This window comes from Crocodylus porosus, unplaced genomic scaffold (genome assembly GCF_001723895.1).
Source record: "Crocodylus porosus isolate Cpor-Errol unplaced genomic scaffold, CroPor_comp1, whole genome shotgun sequence".
Taxonomy (NCBI): Eukaryota; Metazoa; Chordata; order Crocodylia; family Crocodylidae; genus Crocodylus; species Crocodylus porosus.
In genome coordinates this window covers 16,035,814-16,058,003 of record NW_017728920.1, presented here as the reverse complement: position 1 = coordinate 16,058,003, position 22,190 = coordinate 16,035,814, and the positions used below count along the sequence as shown (strand labels likewise).

At 41.5% G+C, this 22,190-nt stretch overlaps 1 protein-coding gene across 5 annotated transcripts in view; it reads left to right on the top strand.

Annotated features, from left to right (window-relative positions):
* The window catches only part of RNLS (renalase, FAD dependent amine oxidase), a 163,665-nt gene that overhangs the window by 72,117 nt on the left and 69,358 nt on the right, over positions 1-22,190 (top strand). The window lies entirely within an intron of this gene.

Genomic DNA, 22,190 nt, shown 5'->3' with positions numbered 1-22,190 from the left:
ATGTATTTTTCATGTCTTTATTAGCAAGAAGTCTGTGTAGAAATAAAACAAGGGTCTGGAACTACAAGTAAAAGTCATTAACATTGCTCTAATGGCATAATATTTTGATTAATCAAAGAATATACAAACATTTTAATTTACAGTAAAATCTCTGCTATCTGGTATTTAACCAACTGGAATACTCCATTAACCAGAGTTTCCAGTCCGCCAGATGGATGTGACGGAGGGTGGGGGAAAGCACACATGCGGCGGCTGCTGCCACCCAGCACCCTGCTCTATCACCGCTCCGTGTGCAGTTGCCACCACCACCCTCCCTTCCCCACCCCGCAGCCAGACAGAGCGGGGGAGAGGAGAGGAGAGGGTAGGGGGCAGGGGAAAGTTTGCACCCACCACCCTGTGTTGCTGCCATTCCATATGCAGCTGCCGCCACAATCTCACTACCTCAACTCCACACTATCTGAAAACCCTGCCAGGCTATTTTAGATAACCAGAGTTTTTATATGATCGGCAATCCCCTTACCCCAGGGATGCCAGATAACAGAGATTTTACTGTATATAAAATATCACTTATTTATATTTTTATTTACATAAAATATAATTTCTTCCATATCCCCTCCTGATATGAGAGGGGGATATGGAAGGAGATGGCCAGTGACTTGAGATAGATGCAAAAAACCCAAAATGGTAAGTTTTACCCACTTAGAGTTGGTTTATACTTCAGCCACAAAGACCAGTATTTTACTGTTCCCTTCACTTCCTCTCTACCATTGTTATACAAGTAGGTTTCACTGGGTTTTTTTTTAATTGATTTTCTGTGCATGAAGGTTAACATGATTAAAGAGTTCCCCTTTTACTCAGATGACGCTTGCTTTCCGTATGCCAAGGAGTAGATGAAGAATGGCGGAAGCTGCATCATCCCTAAGTAAAAGCAAAAGAGGTATGACTTGCAGTAAACTCAGGCCTAGAGTAAGCAAGCATGATTGGTGACGTGAGTGTAATTGCATCTGCTTATACCAGGTCTGCATTTAATCTGATTATCCTAATATACTGTTAGGGTGACCCATACCAGGTGTTGTTTAAGCAGTAGTCCAAAAGGTCTTGGGGGGGAAAAACTATGTTCTCAAATATTAGAACAGCAGCACTTTTGCCTTATTTTTGGTATTTACAAATAATTCCAGATTTAATATATGGGGCATTTTATGCATTTAGATGTAAAGCTGCTTCTCTGCATCAGCAAATTAACTGATTAGCTATCCCATGCATTATAAAAGTGGGATTGTAATTATGTACAGGTGTACTATCCTCGACTCCTGGAGCTGAAGTCCTAAATTACTAACTGTGAAGACTGAGACATGAGATGAGAAAAAATTGGGTTCTGGATATGGCTGTATTTAAAAAAAAGAAAAGGACTGGAGGGCAGGCTGGAATAATTTGAGCTAAGGGGAGGGGGCATGTTTGGAGTCCGAAAAGTGAGGCGGGAAGGAGAAGAGCTGCAGTGAAGTGAAGAGGGATTGTGGTTTTTGCAGGGTGAAATGTTAATGGAAACAGACATGGATGGGGGAGACAGAAAAAGAAGGTATGTGAAACTGAAGACACTGAGGCTGAGGGATAGAAGCTTGAGTCACAGATTAATAAACACAATTTTCTCTCTTCAGCTGCAGACATAAAAAAAATAGTGCTTTAGACTCCGTGCACTACTGTGCCAAGACCATCGCATGCCCAGAAGAGGCATCACATTACTTGGAGCTGGCTCGCCCAATGTCTAGGGCACTTGAGTGGGGGGTTTTTGGTGCTTTATCTAATACCTGACTGACTCACTATTAGGTAAAAGCACCAAAATGGCCCGCTGAAGCGCCTGGTCTATACAGACACCTTAAGAGCCAAGTCGAACAAATGTGCTGCCTCTTCCGGTAAAGTGTGTTTTGTTTTTTTCCCCCTACACTTGTCAGTGCCCGTTCTGCCTAGTCAAGTGGGCATCCTTTTCAAAACCTCTCTCATTTCTTACAAAGACATAACAAAATGACATGACCATCTCAGGCTTAGACTGTAAATATCTGGACAGCCTGCAGAGGGAAACTAGAAAACAAGATGGGCTTTGGTAGTGCACTTCCCATATAATTTCTACTTTGTATAAATTTAATGAAAGTGGCATTTCGTTATATAATGTATGTTGAACATTTTGGATGTTTAGTATTTTTGTTGTTATACAGGTATCTTAAAAATCATTCCTTTAACAAGTTTAAGAGTAAATTAATAAAAAAAATACATTACAGTATTTAATTGTAGCGCAAGAGAGAAATCAAATTGCATGATGTTGCAGGCTTGTACAGAACAATGAAATCAGTATCAAGTCAGTTCGGTGAAAGTTACAGCTTCTAAGAAACAAGCAACAACTTCAATAAACAATCTGCTTTCTTCTTAGTTAAGATGCTTAACATTACTGGCACACTGGACCCATTTGCATGTTAAATGTAAGACATGATTAATCATGCCTTAAATTGTGACCCAGCTACACATTCAACCAATTAATGGCGTGATAAAACAAACAATAAGCTATACAGTTATTTCAGAAAAAATGTGTCATAACTTTGTAGCTTGTTTTGATCATGCTATTTATTGAACATGTGGACAGGTGCTCCTATGTGAATGTTACTGCATATCTCTCCCGTTGCAGAAAGTTGCAGAGGCAAGCTCAGGTTCTAGCTTTTGTACCAGGGTAGCATGAGGGCTTCAGCTAACCTGATACAGTCAAAATACTTCAAACTGAGGACTAACTGTTAGAGTTTCAGGTGCATCTCTAGTGTCTTGTCACTGTGGCACAGGTCAGCAGAGCCCAACAGCTGAGATTGTGCAACTTGTTTCGACTCTGAAGGAATTGTCACCACTCTTATACTTTTCTTCTCTCTCAGTTCTGATTTGTTCTCGTACAGTGAGGAAGCGTATCTCCCTGTCTGTCTTGCCCACTATAGAGAGCTTATATTCCTAGTTGTTTATCCATATGATTAACCATGCAAATAACCCTGTAAGTATCTGACGTAAATCTTTTCTACTAACAAGATTTTTCAAAACCGATAAGCTCAATATAGTTCAGATTGCTCAATAGAGCAGTTTGCATAATCCATATAGCTTCAAGTGTGGCTTGTAATTAGCTGTAGAAGTGTCAGTCCTCTCCTTCAGTCCGATTCAGCAAAATTAGTATCCAAACATGTATTTGAGTTCTTTTCTCACCGGGAAATGTATTGACACTTTCTTGGATGCTGATAAATAGAACTGGGTTTATTGTAATATAAAAGATTTTTAAAAGTCAATCTGTTAAATAAAATAACATGAAGGAGAAGATATTGAATCTCAGAGTCGGGCAAAACTAAACTAAAGAGCAACACTTGAACGTAAACCTTTTAGAAACGTCACTGTGGCATACAGTTAACTTTAGCTATAAAACTAAAGAAAAAAAGATGTAATTAATTCTGAATATTGTCCATAGAATGTAGAGCGTTCCAACAATTCCCTACAGGACTAAAGGGTCATTTGGTTCCCAAGCAACCATCTACATCAGATTACTAAAGCAAAATAGTAATGTTCCTGTCATTAAGCAGAGAACCCACTTTCATTTAACATGATTTCTCCTCATCAGTAAAGCATAGATATAATTTATAGTAATTGCACTGTAGGAACAAAGAGAGCTGCTTTCTGACTGGATCTTCTGTTTTAATGTTCTTTGAGTTGTTTACTGTACTTGAGATAGCTTTAATAATAATGCTTTTATGGTACTTTAGAGTGCTGTTGATTGATTAATTTTCACAGTAATGCTGTAAGCAAGGTAATACTTTGTAAAACAAGGTAATGGCCTATGTTTTATCCGTGAGAAATCTTTTGACATAAGAAGGTTAAATGATTTGTCCAAAGCATCTTGCAAATTGATTAGAAAGCTGAGCAAAAACTCAAGAATTGTTCACTTTCAGTCCCATTCTTATTCCACATAGTCTGGCTGCCTCTGAAGCATAATATTCATTTTTCTTTGTGCAGTTCATATATGAACATGGAAAACATCATTACCAGGGATACGGGTTTTCCATTTCCCATGGAAAAATGTGCCTTTTAAAGGAAAAAAACCTGGGAAACTACGGGTTTTCCCTTGCAGGCTGGCAGAATTCCAGCCTGCAAGCGGTTGTTTGGGGGTGAGGGGAGCGGGAGGAGGGAAATTAGGCAGGGAGTGACATACATGTGTTCACATACACGTACACATGGCTGACAAGACAACCAGGTAGCAACCAGGCAGCTCCCTGCAGGTAAGTATATGGGAGGGGCATGGTGATGCGTGGGGGGCTGGAGGGTAAAATGGGGCATGGAGGGGCATAGGCCATGTGGGGGGGCATAGGTGGAGTGTAGGAAGGGAATGGGGTACATAGGCAGTAACTGGGGGCCGGGAATGGGGAGGACACATGCCCTCCCATATTTCTGCACCTACAGCAGGGTGCAGGGCTGCAGCCTGGCTGGACTGGCACCTGCAGAAGCCACCTCTGCAGCCCAGCATGCAGGACCCATTGTGGAAGAGCATAGTGGGTTGGGCAGGCTCGGTGCTGCTGCCACCTTGAGCACCACACCACCATGGCCTCCAAAATGAAGTGCCCCCACCCTCCCAGCAACAGCAGGGGGGCACAACTCCATAGTGCCTCCAGGGGAGCTCACCTTGACAGCCAGGACAGTACAGCTGGCATGTGGCTTGCAGTGGCGATGCCAAGTTGTGCCCTGCCACTGCTGCCGGGTGGCCATGGTGGCACAGCGCTTCCTCCCAGACTTGGTTCTACCTGCTGTGGCATGGGGCGTCAGCCTGCCCAGTGCCAGTCCAGCCAAGCTGCAGCCCCATGCCCCACTGTGGGTACAGAAATCTGGGGAGGCACATGCCTCTTCATGCCCCCCCGACATGTTGCCTATGGCATCGCCTATGCCCCCACACCCTCTGCCCCACTCACATGCACACCTTTCCCCACATACTAGGGGACTGAGACCTGGGGACAGGGGGCAGCAGGTCAGGAGTGAGAGGCACCAGCAGGACTGGGGGGATAGGGGACTGTGGTTTGGGAGTGAGGGCCACTAGCATGGCGGGGGTGTAGGGGATTGTGGGTTGGAAGTAAGGAGCAATGGCATGGGTAAGGGCAGGGCACTGGTATATCAGGGCTGCTCAATGCCACAAAGAATGGAGCGGGGGGAACAGCCACAGTTGGACACACATTCTGGTGAGCAAAGGAGGCAAAGGAGGTTCTGATTTTCCATGATAAGAAAACAAAATCAAGTGCCAAAATATATAGGTATTTAGAATTTATTTTTTTGTAATGATTTAGGCACTAGTAGGCTTCCAAATTGCTTTAAAATTGTAAATATATCAATAGAACATTGTATTCAGTTGATACTTCTATATATAGTGACATTTCATTTTAATCACAGAAAAATGTGGAACTTGGGGGTTTTAACCAAAGAATTTTGGAGTTTTTATCAGAGAATTTTAGATTTTTTTAACAGAGAAAACCAGTATCACTGGTGATTACACTGATAATGTAAGAGCACTGACAACAAAAAGTATATATCACCTGGTATTTTGTTATAATTATTTAAAGTTGCTGTTGGTCAAAAAGCTTTGTGTGCATCTGTATACTTTCACCCCTTTGTGCATTATATCAAAGGTATATTGGACAGAAAATGCATTGCATACCCAGTAGTTATAGAATAAATATGTCTTGTTGATATGAGATATGATGTAATTGGCAGCAACTGGGAGGTGCTGAGCAGATCTGCACTGGGGCCTCAGATGAGCAGAAGGCCAGATGCCTAATGCTAAGGAATGTATTAAATTGCAAATAACTTTTAAAAAACAGAAAATCAGATTAAATATATTAACAAATCTTGATACGTCAAAGTATTAACAAATGCCCAAAATACATATAGTAAGAATGTGTCTAACATTTATAGAAATTATGGCATGAGAGGGAAAGCTAGGCTGCATAAGTTACAAACATATTAAAAATGATAATTTAGGCAATAATTATTTATGCAGCTCTCAATCCAGAGAATATAGTACTTCCATCTGACCTCAGATGATATTTTTCTTAACTAATACCAGTTGTTACTAGATGTGTAGTGTATTACTCATTTAAATCATAAAGTGCATATGTGTCTGTGAACATGCACTTGTATGAGACAGAGAAATTTCATTTTTTATAGAATCATTCTGTTGGCAACTGAGTTAACTAGCAAGAGCTGCTTTCTGTTGCTAACAGGGTCAGTTATTCAGTTAATGTAACTAGCCCACCATAAGTGGGATTTATATTGGTTGAAATTACTTTTGTATGTACTACTCAGGTGATTTCCTAATTCATTAGAGTGAAAGGTGTGGCTGATTAGCCCGCTAGTACCAATGCTTCCAACTTTTGCAGTGAATTCTGTGCCCTCAGACTGAAGAGTTGTTCAGTGGTCCAGTAGAACACATTGAAGATGATGTTTTAAAGGACATAGTCAAAAGAGGTGTCCTTCATGTTCTTCCACAACACACATTCTGTTTTTCTTTGTAGTATGTGATTTTTCTTTGTTTTTCCTTTTGTTTTCTTTTGAATGAGCTTTAGTTCAAGTGTCCCTGCCACCATTTTGAAGCACAGAGACTCTGATACACAAGACCTGGGAAGCTGCTGGAGTGCGGTAATTGCCAGCACATCGAAGCAACCTACATGCTTGTGTACATGCACCCAATGAGAGTAATTCTCTTTATGGTAGTCGAAAGAAGAAAATGTCTAAGGAGAGAAGAGATCAGCTCCAGGTTGGGAGTGTAATTGATCAGCTGTTAGGAGTGGAAACTCACCAGGGAAGCTGTGACACTGCACTTCTATCATATGAGGGGGAATCCCTGGGTGGACCTGGTCCTTAGAGTGTCAGCCAATTGGTACTTTCTTATGTACTCTTCAGTCCTTAGGAATGTACAGAGATGGGAGCCATTGCAAATCATACTGAGATGTCAGCAGACCAGCCCCCCTGACTGTAGACAGCTAGGAATACATGCTCTTGCCATGATTTGCAGTGCTCTGGATGACCAGGCACTATATACACTTCCCACCATGTCTTCATGACACTGAAAATTTTGCATAAATTCTTAGTGCTTCAAATGAGCACCTTGCCATCCCCTTAGAAAGGCAGATGCTCTGAAGAGATGATAAATGTGCTCCTTGTGCCTTTCAGGTATTCATATCTCCTGTCCTGTCATCTTTCCTGTGTGTCCGCTAGATGTACTTCTGTTTCTAAAGAGAGAGAAAATAGGTTTATTTCTCTTGTTTCAAAGGGCATTTCCAATGATCAGTCTGTTCCCCTGATTTTCAGAGATGTCCACATTAACTCTGTAGAGTACTTTATTTATTCAATCTTATATTTTTACATTACCAGTTATGGCTCAAGCTGAAATTTATGATTCCATGGGCAAAAATGCTAGCATGGAGTGTTACTTGTAATATTTCCAGTTGTGGTTAACAATAGAAAAGCTTTGGAAGGACTCATTATAAAAAAAACCCCATAGGCAAGCCTCCAAGTTTTTCTTTGTGTGTCCGTTACAACCAGTGCGAAGATGTATCCTCTGAGTCAGAATCCAGGGACACAATTTTTACTGGAAACAGAAATGACTGGCAATCCAACTTTTTAATTGCTTTAAAAGGCTTTTAGTGCTATTTCTGCAATTGGTGTCATGCCTAAAGAAAATAAATACTCTCATTTTATTGTTCAGCCTGAGACATAGTGCCATATGTGTAGAAGTTACTTGTTAGATGTTTTATGGTTAAGATACTTTCACTGATTAATTTGATTTGTCTTATATGCCACCCTCCCCAAATAAAGGCCCAGGACATCTTACAATAATAACATAAAATATTAAAATAAAATGGCAAATAATAAGATAATCCCCCCCCCCAAATACCGTGAACTTTAACCTTACCTGCAAAAATTCTGTCTGAGTAAAAAAGGCTTAGAGTGCATCCAGAAGATTTCCGGTCTTGGGCTCTTATTGCCTTAAGGCAAAGAGAGTTCCAAATCTAAGGAAAATGTCCTCCTGCATATAGGATCATAGGAAAGTAGGGCTTGAAGGGACCTCACAAGGTCATCTAATCCAGCTCTCTGCTTGAAAGCAAGATCATCCCTAATTAAGCCATCCCAGCCAAATGGCTGTCTTGCTTTTGAAAACTTCCAAGGATGGTAACTGCACAATTTCTCTAGCTTGTTCCAGTGCCTGACCATTGCCATAGTCAAAAAGTTCCTTCTGGTCTCCAACCTAAATTTCCCCTGCTGCAACTTGAGGCCATTGCTTCCAGTCCTATCCCCCATGGCCACAGAGAAAAGTCCATCTCCATCCTCTTTTATAATTGCTTTCAGGTATTTGAAGACTCCTTAAATCCCCCTTCAGTGTTCTCTTCTCTGTACTAAATAGCCTTAGTTCTTTCAGCTTTTACCATATGTTATGCTTCCCAGGCCCCTAGTTATTTTTGTGTTTTGTGCTGGACTCTTTCCAATTTATCCACATCCTTCATGAAATGTGGAGCCCAAAACTGGACACAGTGTTCAATGTGGGAGGCCTCACCAATGTTGAATAGAGTGGAAGAATCACTTCCCTTGATTTGCAAGCTACACTGCTTTAACATAACCCAGTATACTGTTGTCTTTCTTTTTGCAACAAGAGCACATACTGGCTTATATTCAGCTTATGGTCTACTGTAACTCCCAGGTCCTTCTCTGCAGTCATTCCCCAGTCTGTATTTGTACAGGCAGCTATTGCATCCCAAGTGCAAGACTTTTTACTTGTCCTTGTTGAATCTCATCTGATTGAGGGCCATTTATCCAGTCTATCTCCAGTCTTCAGTATACCATTAATATGGTCACCTTCTACCCTGCCAAGTCCGCAAGCCCCAGTCCCTACATGGTCAGTCTCAGCAAAGCTATGCCCCCTCCTCCTGTGGGGCCAGGCTATGCAACCCCCTGCTTCTGGATCAGGGCCTGGCCATGCCCCTTCCCCTGCATGGCCAGCACATGCCCTCTTTCCTCCTACTGGGGCTGGGCCCAGTACCAATACCTTCTTTCCCCCATGGGTTCTGGCCTAGTCATGCCCCATTCCTCCCCACCCCGCACAGAGCCCTGCCATGCCTCCTTCTCTCTGTGGGGCTGTGTTGTCTCCTGGCCAAGCCTCCTTCCATCTCCATGGTGCCAGGTCAAACTCTTTTCTCCTGTGGGGCTGCATTAGAACAGGCCTGCCCCCTACCTCCATCCACGTGGCCAGATGATGCCCACCATACCCACCCAGGCACTGGCTCAGAAAAATTGGCTGGATCCAGCCTGCAGACAGACTGGGCACTGCCACTGTGGCCCGACAGGCGAAAAGGTTGGGCGCCACTGATCTAGGCCATTCTGGGTCCTACTCTTTAAAGTATCTACAACTCCATTTAACTTGGTGTCATCTGCAAATCTGATCCCATATCTATCCAAATAATTAATGAAGTTATTAAGCAATACCCCACCCAGGACAGACCTCTGGGGAACCCTACTTGATACTGCCTCCCAAGCAGATATTGAGTCCTTGATTATTACTCATTATGATCATCTAGCTAGTCATGTGTCTACCTTAAGATACTTTTGTCTAGGCTGTAATTGCTTAGCTTGTTAATGACAAAGTAAAGAAAGATGCTGTCAAAAGCTTTGCCAAAGTCAAGGTATATCACATCCATTTATTTTTCCCTCTTTACAGAGCCTGTCACTATCATAGAAAGAAAACAGGTTGATTGAACATGACTTGCTCTTAGTGAATCCATGCTAGCTGTTTCTGATCATCTTGTTCTCCTCAAAGTTCTTCAAAATACTTCCTTGAGGACCTGCTCCATGACTTTGCCGGGTATCCAGGCCAGGCTGCCTAGTCTGTAATACCCTGGATCCTCCTTCTTCCCTTTCTCAAAGATGGGCACCACGTTTGTCCTTTTCCAGTTATCTGGGACTTTACTGCCCTCCATGAGTTCTCAACAGGGATATCTAATGGCTCCAAGATTACCTCGGCCAGTTCCCTGGTTCCCCAGGGTCTTTTCCATCATGCCCTAACCACTTGAAAGTATTCAATACCACTGCATAATCCCTTACCTGTTCTACTACTGTAGGCTGTTTGTCTCCTTTCCTTTCTTTACTGCCAACTTCACTTATCATCTTGTAGCTATCCCTGTTTGTAAAATTGAAGTAAAAAAGGCATTAAATACATGACCCTTCTCTGAATCATCTGTAACTAGATAGATTCCTTACAGAATGAGAAAAACTATGGCTTCTGGTTTCTCTGTAAGGGACCTATGGTTTCTCTAGCCTTTTACTTTGACCATACTTGTTATATCCTTTTTTATTATCTTTCATGTCCATTGCCAGCTGCATTTCAAAATATGCCTTGGCTTTCCTAATTTTCTCCCTGCATGCCCAAGTGATACTCTTATATGCATATTTAGTACTGTGGCCAATATTCCATGTCTAATAGGATTCCTTTTTTGAGCTTCAACTCATTGAAACTCATATGTAGGTAATACACTTTTGCATTTTGGCACAAATAGTGAAAAAAGTGCAGTTTAAGGTAGCAAAGGTGTTCCAGCCTGTTACAAAAAGTACACCCACTATATAATGGGATTGAGCTGGAGGATATAGTTTACAAATCTTTCAGACTTCATTTTAAGATTTTATGTGATGGAGAATGCTATTATGTCCTATCATCAAGTTACTTTACTTGTTTTAAAATACATGCCTAAATTTATATAGTTTCAGGGTCTTGTCACTGTATCTTTTATGCCATTAAAGTAGGTTAAAATGTCCTCGTCCAGGAGCACTTGCCCTGGTTACTTAGAGAAAATGATCTAGTCACCTAATAACCTTCTCCATGGAAAATTAAATAAATTTTCCTAAGTCTTCTGCTGAAAGCCAGGCTTCTGCTCAAACCTAATTCCATATTAATCAAACAACAAGGACAAGACAAAGATTCTTCCCCTCATTTAATATGGGGAAAAAAGACCCTCATCTGGGATTTGAGTAGAAGGTGACTGGGACAGAGGAAGGTCACAGGTGGCTTGGCTGCTCTAGCTCCAGCTCTGTCTTCTGCTGGTTCCAACCAAGGGTTGGGGTCAGAGATGCAGCTGTTTCCTACCATCACTGCTCCCCTGCCTTGTTGGTCAGCTGATGCTGCAGCCACAGCTTCAGCTGGACCCTGGAGTCCAAGTCAGAGCTGATGCCATCCGTGCTGCTTCTGGGCCAGGCTGGGAAACCACATGCTGTGTGCTCCAAGCTACCACCACCTGCCTCACACTGCCTGTCTCTTACTGCCTGTCCCACAACCTGGTCCCCTTCCACTGCTTTTCCTCCTATAGCTATGCAGGGCATGGAGGAGTAGAGGGACACGATGAATTTAACATGAATTTAACACCTGCCCTTGACCCTCCAATAATTAGATTCCAAATGGAAAAATTTAACAAATTTGTAACTTTTCCAAGCTTAGAATTGAATTATTGTCTTAAATTCAGAGTCATCTTGGATTTAAGTAAATATGGTAGCTTTATATGGAGAACAAATTGGGATTAATTATCAAATAAATGCATAAGGAAAATGTTATTTATTTACTGAAAATGTTAAGTTCTAAACCTTGGTTTCTAAAATTAAGCTCCTGAATCAACATATCATCATCTAAGTAGAAGTGGTCTGATTTTTTCACAGCTTCTAAACATCTTCAACTAGATTTTAGATTTATGAATAACTGAAAGTAGGGATCTTTTCATAAAAAATGTAAGGTAACCTTAATTACTGAGTGAACCTACCATCTCTGCCCAAGAGAAGACAAGCATTGATGCATATAAGCAAAATAATAAGAATTCTGATGGGCACATCTTTGAATATGAGAATGAGTCTCTTCTGCCTGCTCCATGAGGGTACACGTCTGTCACTGCACAGAGAAGGAAGGCAAAAAAAAACCCTCCCAAGAAAAAATAGACATTTCTCACACCATAAGTTTGGGGGGGGTTTCCTGCCTTTGTGGTTATGTAACCATAAAAATATGTTTTCAGTGGCTCTTGCCAAATAAGCATATAGGCTCCTCCTGTATATATATAAACTTCAGTTCCCACTGACCCTCTGCTCCTATTCTACAGAATCCATTTTAAATAAAGAGCTAGTTAATTTTAAACAATAATATGTTTCCAAATCTAAATCCAGAGGCATGATAAGCTATAGGAAAGTTTCCATTCAAAAGTGAATAAGTTATTTACACATACACAGCCATTAGGCTTAGGGCATTAAAATGGTGTACAAGGCTTTTCCATAGAGCTTCAGCAATTATTAGTCTTCATTCCAGTGACTTCACTGAACCAAAGAACAGTTAAACCAGCTGAGGATCTGCCCTTGTACTGAGACTTTTGCCCAGGAGTGAATGTCATTTATGGTGCAATAAACCACAGTAATTTTGTTAATTAATGTACATTAGTGAAATTCTATTTCTTTAACATTTTCATACTTATAAAATAGAAATAGTCTGAAATCTGGAACCTGTTTAGGCTTCATTTAAAATATGCAGCCACTAATTGGTCCAGCTAAATGTTAGAAAATTAATAAAAATATGGCCAGACGATTGTTTTGAATTACGGTTTATCAAAAAAGGAATAAGCTTTTACTTTTAAACACTACTCTTTAAAAATAAAATCTAATACCGCAGGCCCTTGTTCCACTTCCTCAATAACATGCCAAGAATAAAATAATTTCCACTGAAAAGTAAGCAAGCCATATGTTGACTTTTGCAGCATATATTAAAGTCAAATACTGCACAGTATGTTCAGATTTTATTAATGGAAAATTTGCTTTAGGATATTTTTAACATTATGGAATGTATTAAATGGATTACGAGGAAGAAAAGAGTAAAATCATGAGAATTAGCAGACATTTTATGAAGACTTTTAAAAGTTCTTTTCTAAGACACAACTCATATTTGATATTAATGTCAAGAGGCCTTCTTGTTCCACATGGTTTCTAAAGCATACTTATGCTCTTCACCTAAACAAGGCTGCAAGAACTGTGTATCAAACATCAGCATGAGCCTATGCAAAACTGAAGTGTCTGTGTACCAAGGTCAAGGAGACTGGAATGGAACTTTTGCAAATATTTTTAAAAATTCAAACTGACATTCTTAAATGTGGCTGAAATTCAGACAAAAATATATTTAAAAAATGCATGTTGCTTATTAAAGAAGTATAGAAAAACAGCAAATATATATATATTAATTTCATTTTATTGAAAAAGTAAAGGTTATATATTCTATTGTGTGAGTATTATTAGGTGGTCATTCAGTATTTGTGGGTTGGAGGGGAGAATGGGAGTAAAGGCAGGTGTGCAGTATGCTTTCCCAGGCTGCCAACAACCTGTCAGCAGCAAAATTAAGTGAGCAGAGCTCCACGGGCGGTAACAGGCACATAGTCTGGCCTAGGTAGTGACATCAAGGGACTCTGACTACATTTTCCAATGAAAAACTGGGCAATAGCTCCAGAAGTTACTATCAAATACCACTAAAAGGGTTATTAACAGCATGGGAACTGAGCACACCACATTGCCACTTCAGTGGTGAGGGAAGGCATGAGCAGGACTATTTCACATATTTAGCAAAGATCCTATGTGTTCAGGCCAGAGTTCTCCATGGATCTCTAGCCCACCATTGTCCTATTATTTCCACACTGTCATCTGCTCTTCCTCCATGGGGAAGTGTTCTCAGTATATTACAGTTTATGATATTTTGAGTGTGTGCATTTTCATTCTACAGGTTTTGCCACAGAAGCTGAGTGGTTCTAGAAATATAAGTTTCATCTTACTCACCTATAGCAAAGGCTAACTATTACACATCATTTAATGTTACAGGAGAATTTGCATTATTCTTCTATAAAAAATTCTGGGATTTCTTTGAAACAAAATGAGTAAGTTTAGGAAATTTGTCAACAGAATGCATTGTATGTGTATTTGAGTCCAGTATTTGTTAAAATCTGATTTGATATTTCATATAACTCCCTAATGTCTTTCTTTTTAGTATCTTTTCCCCCATATGATAATATAACTCCATATATGTGCCCTTTTTGTATCTTTCACGGATCACAAACTATAAGTAATAAAGTTTATAGCAAACCATTTTGGATTACAGTGATTTAGAAATGTCACTCACTAACAGTAAATTGTTGTCCTCTAGCTAAACAATATGTTCATAACAGGGTAAGTCTTGTACCGTGTTCAGAACTATACTTCTCAAATAGATACATAACATATTAGAAATTTTTTTGCATCAGATTTTTTTCAAATTGCTGTTTCTGTGCGTTTAGCACTGATGTGGCTGCATTTACTGTTCTGCCTTTAAAGTCTGAAGTCATTTGATAAGGAAGCATAACTAGCAAATGATGTCTTTCTCATAACCTTTGCTACCACCTACGCAAACATAGAAACAGTAACAGTCTGCCTCTTGAAATGACCAGTGTAATGGCAGAAGGCCAGCAATTGTAGCGCAGAGTCAGCTTTAAAAAATCTTAATGTTTAACAAATGGGCTGTTGCCTGAAGAGTCCATCCTTTGTGACCAGCTTACTGGTGGTCTCTTAATAAGTATCTCCTAACAGCTCTGAAAAGAAATTCACATTGTCCCTAAAAACTCACAAAGGAAGAAATTATTATCCAAAAAATTTTTGCTGCGTAAAAATTGCAGTGATAATATGCCATTTTGAATTAGTCATGTCCCAGACAGAGTTACAGTAGCACTTGATGGTGAAATGTAATAGTACATGTCAGTTGTCACGATAAGGGGTATGTCTAGGTACCAGCTGACCTACATATTCTGCTGGTTGAGTGTTTTATTAAAATCTGCTAACTTACTGATGCTAAAAATACCTATGTTACCGTTTAACCACAGAGTTTCCTTTAAACTTAAAATAGTGATGAGCACCAATTTAAAAATACTGTGGGTAGGACAGGCATTCTCTGCCTAATTGATGAGTTTAGATTCACTGCCGACATATGGGTAGACACTACAAATAAAATCTTCTTAAACAAAACTGTCTGAAGAAATAAGGAAAAAATAGTATGCTTGGTCTTTGAAGAATGATAGATAATCACAGAAATAAAATATTAAGTATGGGATTCTATTTTTTCCAAGTATGCACTACTTAATGTGATGTCCCAATCCAGTATTTGAGAATTTTGAAGACCATCAGGATGTTTTTGGTGACCTGTTGGCATTTGCGATTCATTTATTCAAATGGAGGTTTTGGGACATCATATTAAAATCTGTTAAAAGCCAAACACTTTTCCCCCCCCTAAACAAGCATCTAAGACAATGATTCCCAACCAAGGGTGCCACGGGGAGCAGTGCAGTGTTAGCACAGCTAGGCGTGCGGACATGCTTCACAAGATAAAACCAGAAATTTCAAATAGGAATCCATAGTGTTAGAACTTTGTTACACATTGCGCTTTAAGCTTCTCAAATGTTGTTCAGTGTTAGTGCTAGCTCGAGTTTAAAGTAGTTATATGTTCAAGCTAAAAAAAACCTTCTCTGACTGTCCCTGACCTGCCCAGCCTAGTGACTTATCACTAGGGATTTGAGAATCAGGGGCCCTAGAGCTATAGCTTCGAGTTTCTATTAGAGGGCCAAAGAACCAAGTCAGCTTCTATCCCTGCTCTTTGTGGGGGTAAGTTGGATAGGGGGGTTGGTGGAGGCAGGAGCTGGAAGGGGAAAGAGTTTAATGATGAGGCCTGGGTAGTTAAATGGGAGGTGGAGTGGCAGCTGAGGGCTGAGTGTTGAAATGAAGGAAATTGGCCACTGAAACCACTACAGGATAAAAAAAGTTTTTAAAATGTTGAAAAAGAAATAAAGAGTGAGTAAATAAATTGAGTTTGGGTATCCCCAGCTCACAGGGACACTACCGCTGCCTCAGGAGGGGAAACGCAGCTCACAGAGACCCCAGTCTGGCCCCCTAGCTTGCTCCCCCATCCACCCCACCTAGCCCTCCTTCCCTGACCAGTCTATCTCTCTGCAAGCTTCCCAGCCAGATCACACCCCTGGGGGTAGGGGTGGGAGTTGGCTTGGTGCCAGTACTACCTCCTGGGCAGTAAAATTGAGGGGGTGGAAAGTTTGTCCACACAGAACAGGAAAGTGAGAGGAGGGGTGCTGCATCCGGGGATGCTGAAGTACTGAAACTCAGGCAGCTTATCTCTGGGGAGTGGCCACACTTTCCTAGAACACAAACTGGGTAGCGAAGAGGTAAGTCTGCCCTGGAGTGGTGTAACTTTAAGCCACCTAAAGGGTGCTTAAAATGAGTTTACATGTCTGCTGTGTGTGGCCAACCCAAGAGTTAAGAACTTCCTGAGCCACCTAAAATCAATGTGTAACAAAGCCCTTAAAATCATTCTGACCTGCTGTGGACTTTATGAGTTCTTTGCAATATAAAAAGCGCTCTACTATTTTTTCAGTCAAGAAACGAGTGAAAACTAAGAGCTGGCATTTTCTGAGGGGTGCTTTGAGTCTAACAAGGGGTGTCTCAAGTCTAAAAAGTTTGAGAACCACTGATCTATGAAGTGTGAGGAAGGGTAGCATAGAACAGTGGCAATGCAGATTTTTCCATAGTGTCCTTGTTAACCTGGTGGGATTGAAAGTGTACAAGATTAGTTTCATTTTCCTGAAGTGGGAGCTAATGTTTCAGAGGTTTGGGACTTGATAGTCATTGACAAAGGGCATCCAGTTTTTCTTTGGGACAAGGGCGGCCCGTGCTATCACAGTTCTGCCTTCAGAATAAATTGTTCTTTCCACAGCATTGTTTGGTTTCCAGCTGAGCTTTCCAAGAGATGATGAATGCATTTTCTTTTGTGAATGGTTAGAAGTGGGAATTACCCAGGGGGACTGTATAAGCCATAGTAAATATCACAGCAGATCTTAGCTGTGCTAAAATTTTACTTAATGCAGCTCAGAAAAGAGGTATAATGAATGGTTATATAACCAGTTTTTCCCTCTTCAGAACCAGCTGTCAGGACTGATTTATACATTGGTTTAAATTAAATAAGCTTTTCAGGTGTTTTAACTTCCATTGACCTATAACAGCTCCATTGTGCTGATAGACATCACTGGAGCATACACCAGCCAAGTCATTGATCTATATGTTGGCTGTGTCAGCATACCTGTGCCAGGACACTTAGGAGTGACTAAGAAATGCCAGAGAGCCCTATTGTAATGAGCCACTCACATGTACTAGAGGGATCTTCAGCTTCTCCACTCAGGCAGTTTTGGCCCTTTATACTGCTAAAATCTAGTATCCCAAAAGAAGGCCCAGTATCGGATGGCATTCATACGAGGGTCAAATTGGTCAGAGGGTCATGAAGCACAAAGTTTCAAGTGGAATGCATAATTAACTGAGAAGAATGATGTAGTCATAACAGTGATCATAGTTATGACATGTTCATAACACCGATCCTAGTTATAAATAATCCCCATTAACCAAGCAGGATATCACTACAGTTCTTTGTTCTTTTAGTGAGTAAGTGGTTTGTGATGTCTAGATGTCTTTAAATTTTGAATTGTATTGAAATTATATTTATAATTTTATAGAAAATTATTTCAAGTTTATAAAGCAATGGTCATGGTGACTATAACATACCATATTTTCACGTCTGCTGTTTCTCCTTGGGGATGTTATCTGACAAGTGGTTATATTCTCAGTGTCACCGAAGTCATCTCTAGAGATAGTGCTGTGCTAAGCAATTTGGAAAACACTTGACTCTCTGCCAAATAAAACTGGAATTCTTCCCTGCACTTCCCTGGGAAAGAATAAATTTATCAACTGGCTTCAAGCCAGCAGCTGGATGTATATATACACATCTGCCCATATATCTTTATGTTCATTTAAGAGCTGCACAAATAGGTCATATGAACATTCCAGCTTTGTCACAGAATCCATCCTAAGTCTTATAAGTACTAAATTCAGCCACAAAACTTGACTCAATAATTGGGCTGTATTTAATTTTTATGTATGAGTTCTATGCCCCCCTTTTTTTCCCTGCATTGTGAAAAGGGTCTTCCCTTTTCCTTGGACACATAGGATGTGTCCAGATGAGTACACAAATGTGGTATGCAGTGCCACAGACTCATCTGTGGTGCTGCACACTGCACAGGCAGGCATTCCCCATGCTGCTAATTTGCATCATGGAGTGGAGGATGGTTTTGACGCAGGGAGATCCTGGTGTCAAAAAAACGCAACATCAAAAAGTAGGGCAGCGCAAGTGACAGCAGTGTGTGTTGCCCGAAACCAGAGCTAAGCCAGCCAGAGCCACACTCCAGCTGCCAGCCAGACTCCCTGCTGCTGGACCATGGTTGCTGGAGCCCTGGGAGGCCCCCAAGACACCATGTAAGGTTGCTGGGCCCAGCCCAGGTGTCCCCTACCCCACCCAGAACAATTTGCCACACGCCACAGTGCATGTGCATGGGTGTTCCCCGGGGACAGGTAGCATTTGCACATATTATTTTGCTGCTGCTATTTATCCCTGGGAAAATGCACATGCACACTCATCTGGACATGTCCATATGGTGCATACTGACATTTGCTACATCTGGTCTACGTTCATGCAGCTTGCTTTGAGCCACGTGAATGTAGACTGGGACAGGGTGTACACGTACAGCTTATTGCTAGTGCCAGGATCTATACATGGAAACGAAAATAAATAGCTTGGCATGGGATAGAGTGAGCAGGATTAGGGAGGGGCTAGCAGTTCTGTGGGGAGTATTGGAGGGTATGCAGGGAAGTTGGTGTGTCTGCAAGGGAATTGTCCATCTGGGGATAGGGGCATCAGGGGGCTAAAAATAGCCTGGTTAGGGCTGGGAGTGTGGGGGTAGAAGCAGCACAGCCCCAGAGCTGGGGTGAGTGGCTAGATTTTCCCAGCATTAGGGCTGTGCTCCAAGTGCATGCATATGTTCAGTAGATTAAGTTAACTCATTCCCCATCAAAGTTAATTCACCTCACCTAACTCTAGTTAGGTTGATCTAAAAGTTTTGGCTAGGGACAGACGTTCAAAAAGCCCAAGGCTAAATTGATTCCATCTTTGCAGATTAGTCTACCCAGCAGAGATTGAACTGATTTGAAAATGGATAGATATTCATTTTTGATTCAGGAAATGCAGACACATGCATGCAGTGGTTCAGGCCAGAAACCGGCGAGCTCTAGAAGGAGCCTTCCCTTCCCTTCCACAGTACAGAGCTGAGGAGGGGGGAGGCCAGGCCCCAGCAGGACACTCTGATTAAGGAGAGGTTTAAACCCCCACCCTGCCTACACAGTCCCCAACTGTAGCGTGCCTGGAGTGGGAGGGGAAAGCTCTCCACACCAGGCTTCCCCCCTCCTCCTCTGCGATCGCTGCTCAAGGGGTGGGGAGGGTTACTAGACCCCAGCCACCGGCTAGCACTCTCAGGCACAGGCCGGCAGGGCTGGGAGTGGAAAAGGACTGCTTGCATGGACTGCATGCATCTGTTGATGATATTTAGATTTTCAGTCTCCCTCTCCCTGCTGCCTTATACAATAAATGCTGTTATCCAGCATCCATGGGGAACGGGGAGTGCCAGTTAATCAAATATGCCGGTTATCTGAAAGGCGTCTTGGCCTGTTCAGGCCACTGCCCCTCCCACCACATCTGATACACCAGGGCTTTCACTTCCTGGTGTCAGTGTGCTGGGGGACAGGGCGGGGGGCCCCATGCAGGCTGCTTTGCCCCAGGCCATGGTCCAAAGTTAGCGAAGTGGGACTCAGTGAAACCAGAAGTGTCACGTTGGGACTTCCAGTTTCGCTTTTGCCGCATCAGTTGGCATGCTGGCTAATAGAGCATGCAGGTTAATGAAGTGCTGGATAATACCGCTTTTACTGTACTGTCTGCAGCAAGCTGATAAGCCGTGCATTCATTGCAAACCAAGTCATTTCTTACACCTCTTTCTGACCCTTGTTCAACACTGACAGGAAGCCAGCAGAGAGCTTATCAGAACACAAATCTTTTCAGCCCATCAAGGAAACAAAGCCTTTCTCTCAGTAGTTCAAGCTCTTCTTAAACAGCTTTTTGCAAAGCATTTTTAAAAAAGAACAGAGGGATATTACCAACTGACCTGTTGATTAGCTCTAAAAAGCCCTAGGTGGACACTGTTTTGTCTGCCTTTGTTCTATGAAAATTGGAGACGCACACACATAGATACCTCTCAGCATTAGTTAGCATGGTGGTGGTGTGACCAGATGCATGCTGGTGTCTGTGCCGCTGGGGTCTGTGCTGTGGGAGAAGGGAAGGAGTTGGGGGATTCCTGCTTGAACATTGAGCTGCAAGGGGAAGGGTGGGGCAGGGGGAGCCAGGCAGACACTGCTGTCTCCTGGTTGCAGTCTCCACCCCATTCTCAGCCAGCCAGAACTCTGGCTTAGGGAGGAGAGGGGTGAGGCCAGCCCTGTTCTCTGGAGCAGACAGCCCAGCCTAGCCCAAGGGCTGAAAAGCATGCTGGGATGTGGGGGGACTCTGATTTAACTTACACCAGGAAGGGGTCTGGGCCATAAGTTCCATAAACTGGTTTGACTCAAATAAGTCAAATCTGATACTACATTCAAACAGGTTTATCATAAACCATTTTTGGCCATTTTGAAACTGGTTGATGTGCACTGAACTTATGTTTTGTTACAGCTTTAAACCAGTTTCTGATCAGTTAAACTGGTTTATGTGTAACTTCTGTCCCTAGCCTTTGTGACAATGTACCAGAAACTTAAGATACCAAATAGGTCTGAATGGCATGGCAGTTCTGACCACAGTTATGTCATTGGATAGCTGCAGTTTACCCAAGTAACATGAAGTAGGATTCTGCCCTGTGTGTCACTTCCATATGTGAAAGAGTAAAAATGGACAAAAGGGCCCTAAACAGAAATTTGGAAAGATATCTGCTCACTCTCTCTGCTTTTCAAAAAACCTAGGCCATGTACCAGAGCCTCTGAGCTCTGTGCTGGGGAGTTCCAGAGCTTCCTAGCTTCTGCTCAAGACAGGTGAGGTTCCAGATAACACATATTTTTCTTATTTTGATGTAATAAAATCTCTAGAGTATGTTATACTGGTGTCCTTGTAAGGCATACAGTGGAAAATACTTAGAAGACCTTGGTTTCCAGAACTTCATAAATTGCTTTTGAAAAATCCCTATATATTGAAGCTTGTCCCCTGTACAAGTACGTGGTCTGAAAACAAGTTGTTTCAAAATGTTATTAAAATCATCATAACCACTTCTGTTAAAATGAGAAAATGATTAGTTATTTTGTGGTTTCAAGGAGCATATTAAAACAACAATCCGTTTTTCATTTAAAATAATACAAGTGAAGAAATTCAAAGCTCAGGCTCTCGCCATGTCCTTATTTCAACTCCTTGTCCTCAGTATATGAGAAAATCTTGTATAAGACATAAAATCACATGGTGTTATGAGATCCTTGCAGTACTAAGTTAAATTGGACAAGTTAAGCAGAGTAAAAACCTTAACTCTAAATGTACTTTTTCTATTTAATCTAAAGACTATACTGTTATTTCAACATACAATACAGTGCTTGTTTCTTTGTGTTCAAATTCAAGACAAGAAAGTGTCACCAAACCTAACACTGGCATATGTTCATAAGCTAAGAAAAACTGTGTTCATAATGTTAACTTTGTTGTAATATAGATTCCTCCCAGTTGCACAAATAATAATAATTAAGCAAAAGGCTACCAGACATGTACCAATAGCAGCATCAGCATATTTCATTTATACTTTATCATAATGCAGGGGGCACTCAATATCACTGAAAGGCCATAAAACCTCCCAGATTAAAAAATATACTTTTGGTTTTAACAGTGTATAGCTAGCCTTCAGAATACATCACGAGATTGGTAGGTTCCAAGACAAGAAAGAAGATTTAAAAACAAAATGATTTTGTCTGTTCAACCTCATGCTTCAGGATAAGAAGAGCCCCTGGCGCGGCTCTATGAGCACTCGTGGTGCTCTGGCGAGGTGCCGGAGGACTGGAAGAGGGCTGATGTGGTCCCTATCTTCAAAAAGGGAAAAAAAGAGAACCCGGGAAATTACAGGCCAGTTAGTCTTACCTCAATCCCGGGTAAGCTCTTTGAAAAA